Genomic DNA, 5,118 nt, shown 5'->3' on the forward strand with positions numbered 1-5,118 from the left:
GTCACATATTCCCAGCAGCTCTAATGAGGATTGGGCCTTCTTGTACCAACCTGTGTGAAAATATGGGCTCTGTGTGAGTCCGCATCCTAGCAGGGCACGGGAAGTGGATCTTAGGCCACTAACACATAACCAGTTTGGTGGCTCGTTTGATCGCAGATTAAAACCAAGAAAGAAGGGCTCACACCTAAATCAACCACTGGCTGAAGCACACAAGCCAAAGCAGTGTTTTTAAAAAAAAAAAAAAAAAAAAAAAAAAACTTGAAATATCCTGATTCTTTTAATAAAGATGTAGGTAAAGTAGTGTTGTGATGTGTTTTTTGACTCCTACAAGTATGGTCAGATCAAGAAATGGCGTTCACCTGTCCAATAGCATAGAAAGGAGAGAAAGTAAGCAAAGCTCGGTAATCCTTTCTCCAGGTGGCAGAGAAACCCCTTAATTCACACGACTACAGCTCACGCTACAACTTAATCGGCCGCCTCAGACTAAAATAAAGCACCAACACTCATCTAACTGCATTTACATATATAAATATGCACAATATGGCCGCGGCCCGCCATAGCAACGGGGCGGGGCGCTGGGCGGAGCCTCGGGGAGGGGAAGCCCCGCCCCCAGCAGGCCCCGCCCCGCGCTGGCCCCGCCCCTCCCGGCAGCGGCGGGGCCTGCGGCGGAGCCTCCCCGCGGCCGCGCCGCGCTCGCCGGGCCGCCGCGCCGCGGTAAGAGGCGCCGCCGCCGCCGCTTTGCCCCCGTCCTCGCCGCCCGGCGGAGGGAGCGCCTTTCTTCGCCGAGGGGCTGGTGGCGGCGCGCAGGGCCCGGTTCTGCGCGCGGCGCCTACGCGCGGGGGGCGGGCGGGCGCGCCGTTGCGACCGTTGCGGCCGTTATGGCGTTGCGGCCTCGCCTCCTCGCCCGCCTCCGTYCAGAGGCGCGCGGGACAGGACGAGCGGCAGGCGGGGGAAGGAGCTGGCCGTTCGGCTGGGCTGCGGCTCTCAGGCGCCGCAGGGTCGCCCCGCTCAGCTACCCGTTTCTCTGCGAGCTCAAGTGTTTGTTCACGTCCTTGCTTATTTATGTGTTCCTGTTTTCCTCTCCGAGGTGCGGCCTCAACCAGGCGCGTGTTCTCGGGGCACCGCGGTGTCGTGTCGCCTCGCCGGTACCCTTGCCAAGCGCAGGTCTGCCTCCCAACTCCCTCCCAAGGGAGATGCCTCGTTAGGGCCTGATTGCCCTGTCCGGCCGGGCTCAGCTAATCGTGGGCAGAGGCTTTGCGATTCCCGTGTCTCATCTGCGTGACCGGGGCGTCATTAATTGCTGAAATGCGGTGTTCCTGCGTGTTTCTTTAGGGCTGGACTAGCATGGCTGGCTGCCTGAATGGTTCAGCTGGTAGCAGGGTTGTACTGGCGCTTGGAGTTACTCATTGGGGAAAAAGCTATCTCTAAATGGATGTTGTTTGCTCAGCAATACTCCTCTCTCAATGCTAAATTTTAGTCGGTCCTCACTTTCTTGATAATTGTAAGTAAATAYGTAATTAATAGTAAGCTTGAGGAAAGATTTAAAACCAAATCATATTGTGCGCAGAGCACTAGGGTCATCACGGTACTTCCGCACACTGTTAACAGGGTACTTTTTTTAACATATATTTGGTTGCCATGACTTSTACTGCGTCATATGGGATTGTGTGGAGCCCTGGTTGATAATGAGCGTTGTCCTTTTCTTTAGACAGTGCCTGCGTTTTGAGGGATGGTTGCTCAATCCAGCTCTGCAAGATGATTTTCACTTTCATTTCTGTTTATAAGCGCCAGCATAAAATTATTTTCGGAAGATGCAGTTCATCAACCTTGTATTAAATAGGCTAGATAGGGGGTGTTTTGACAGTGTCAAGGGTATAATGGGCCAGTGGTCTACTTTATGAAGCAGATCCTTAACTTGAAGTTGTTCTTTTTTTGTTATCTGCGTGCTAGATTTTTCAAGATGACAGTTTTCTTTTTAAACTTGTTGTTTGGACAAGAAGTGTCTGGCCTTCTTTAGCAATACTGAAATTTGTGAGTTATTTAATGCTAAGTAGAGATGGATTGGGTGTTCTCGGTGCGTGTAGAGTAAAATGAGGTGTTATAATTCTCCCAAATTCTCAAAAACGGTGCTTATCTTTTTAGATGTATTCTACATCATTATTTTATACTTCCATTCACTTGAAGGAATGTATTTAGGCTTCTTCCATTTTAAACTTCATCAGAACATCATATTAAATATTTCTTTCCATGATTTCATTTATTGAAATGTGTTACAGGGCCAAACCTCATTTTTAGTAAGCAGGATTAAAGGATTTCACTCAATGGTTCAAGTCAGCAAGTGTGTTATTACCAGAGCATTTGCAGAAGAGATTGGCAAAGTGCTAATGGAAGTCTGAATTGACAATAGCAAACAGTGGTTTTGTTGATAGCAGCCCAAACTTCCACCAGCATAGCTGAGACAATATAAAGAATTGCAAATATGGTTTTGATTTTTTTTTTTTTTTTAAGTCTATCTACTTAAAAATCATATAAAATGAGCACTTGCATATATGACCTGTCTCACTGGGTTAAATTCAGTTAGCAGTAAGATACAAAATTAACTGGGGTGGAGAGGAGAAGAAAAAATCTCAGCAAGTATATGAACCTAAAAAGAAATATCTCTTAGTGACTTTATACTTTCATGCTAAAATCACATGGTCATCAGTCAGAGCGCTGAAAAGCTGTCACTTTGGAGATGAGGGTTTAATTTGTATCTAGCACTGGCAGAAGAGCTGCACTGATTACTTGGAAGTGATGTGTTATGTGTAAGAAGTCTCTTATGCTAAAGATTCATGTACAGGTTTTTATGAGGGTTTGCTCTTTCTTGTGCAGGGTAGTTAATTCCTTACCATGCCATTTAAGCTTTATAAGGAAAATAAGGAGAAAAGAAAAGAAATGAGGTAACACTAATGAGGTAAAATCTCATGTTTTCCTTTGTTTTGAAAGCCCCTTAAAGACCTATAAAATATGAATGACTTAAACTTTTGAAAGATTTTTCAATTCATATTTTACATTTTTAYTTTGTATTTTGGGAGGTTTTTTGTTTTGTTTTTGTTTTKTAATAGGCTTTGAGTTCTAAAGTCCTGTTTTTCTTAAGAGCTCTGCAGAATTTCTAGAGAGCGAGTTTGCCCAGAGAAAGCTTTTCTACCATTTTGTGGAAGAGTTCTGTAGGTGATGGAGTCCTGGGTGCTACCRTTTATGAAATACTTAAGAGTAAAATGACTGAAGTATTAAATGAAGAGTCCCACAGTTCAGTGCTAGCAAAATAAGAGTTTTTCTAGTCTAAGCAGATGATGGTTAGCAGCTCTAGRCATATTTAGAGCAAGAGCAAACAAGTAAGAAATCCGTGAGTGTCCTATGCAATGAATCAACATTGTGCTTGTTATTTCAAACAGTTGGTAATATGTTTGGTCTCTTTAAATATAAAATAATCTTTTGAACTCCAAGTGAATGCTAATGTGATAAAAATATAATTGTTATTGATATGTGAAAGTCAGTTTATTTGGTCTACAGTTGTMCTCCAGCAAGCTAAATATCATTATCTCGTTTTGCTTAGGGTTTAGTGCTTGATGTAATGAATTTTGCAGTGGGATCTTTATTTCCATGAGCTGCAGTTAGGTAGGCCACAAAGTCAGCTTTGGAAAAGCAGGCTGTGAAGAAAACAAGTTAAGACAAGATTAGGCAGAGGTTTTGCTATTGTCTTTTCCCTGTATTTGCACCAGTTCCCATTTTGCCCACTCTTCCTCCTTCTCTATTTTGTTAGGAAATCACTGACCTTTTTCTAATTGCCTACATTTGCTGCATGTTACTTGTGTGTATGCATTTATGAAATATAAATACTGTACATTATGGTTATACATCTGTGGGAAGCTGATTATATTTAGCTTAAAATCTTGATACAATTTTGGATATTTGCAAGACTAGAAAATGTTAATAACCTGTTCTTTAGCTCAATGGAATGATATCAGTTCAGTAACTGAAGTTTKTTTGTGTTCCATAGACTTACCAGTAACAGAAATAAAATGCATACATTACAGTTTTGTAATTTGGAATGGATGAATCCCTTCAGCAAGGTATTATATAAGATGCAGCTTCAGAATATGTTATGCTGCATCCTTTTTATACGTATTTTTTTTTTAGTATTTGTCTTAAAATAGGCTATAATTGCATATTTGAAATCACACCCTTGATTAAACAAAAGCTGTGCTTAGGACATTTTGTGATTTCTGGAGAATGTTTTTGAGGCTCCTGTGAATTCCAGCATGGAGTGTATTTTCAAAGCTGTCTTGTTTTAGATCTGAAGGGCTGATATTTCGTGTCCCATTTCCCATGTCTTGTTTGAGCATGCTCACGTACAGGYAGAAAGCTCTGCTTGCTCCTCTTGAGAGTAAAGAAGCTGAGATAGGAAAATAACCCAGAGGTAATAATGGTAATGAGAATAAAAAGAAGGCATTGAAGAGACCGATTTTACAAGCTCTTTGCCACTTTCTCAGCTTTTCTAGAGCAAGAATTAGAGCGATAGTTAAGGCCAGTGCTATTCTGTGGCATAGTGCTTGCTAGCAGGCCCACACGCAACTGCAGGGAAAAATTAGTCCAAGGTTGGRCTAATTTTGGACTAAACTCTCTAAGGCTTATTCTCCAGGGATGAAGTATGATGCCATTGCTGTTCCCTCGGATGTCCCACTGACCCAAAAGTTTAATTTTCATACTTTTTTTTTATGTTTTCTCCTCCTTTTGTCATGTGACCTATTCCCTGAACTGTTTTGCACCTCCTTTGATTATTTTCAGAAAAATAATGTGCAGCAGCTATGTGAGRGCTGTGTGATTAGTTATTTTCATTAAGTTGCCATAAGATCGTAGTAATTTAAAGAGAAGTCTTACTCAAGGAAATTAGAATGTTCCAGTTACCTGCATATTTTTCAGATACTGTTCCTGATCAAGTAAATACCATGACTTTAAATTACACAATCTTTTCATAGAAAATAAAGCTTAAATCCCACGTGAAAGAATAGGGAGTAAGGCAAAACAAAATAACTTGGTATTTAATCATTAGCAAAAGCAAATATTTGACTTCATCTT

General features: G+C 41.9%; 1 protein-coding gene across 1 annotated transcript in view; it reads left to right on the top strand.

The window, feature by feature from the left end:
• The first annotated feature begins 688 nt into the window (after nt 1-688).
• The window catches only part of STARD3NL (STARD3 N-terminal like), a 23,203-nt gene continuing 18,773 nt past the window's right edge, over nt 689-5,118 (top strand). Inside the window, exon 1 of the mRNA XM_026040825.1 lies at nt 689-714. The gene's annotated coding sequence lies outside the window, so the exon portion shown is untranslated. The remainder of the gene's footprint in view (nt 715-5,118) is intronic.

The sequence above is a fragment of the Nothoprocta perdicaria genome, unplaced genomic scaffold (genome assembly GCF_003342845.1).
Source record: "Nothoprocta perdicaria isolate Ctin4 unplaced genomic scaffold, notPer1 scaffold_269, whole genome shotgun sequence".
Taxonomy (NCBI): Eukaryota; Metazoa; Chordata; class Aves; order Tinamiformes; family Tinamidae; genus Nothoprocta; species Nothoprocta perdicaria.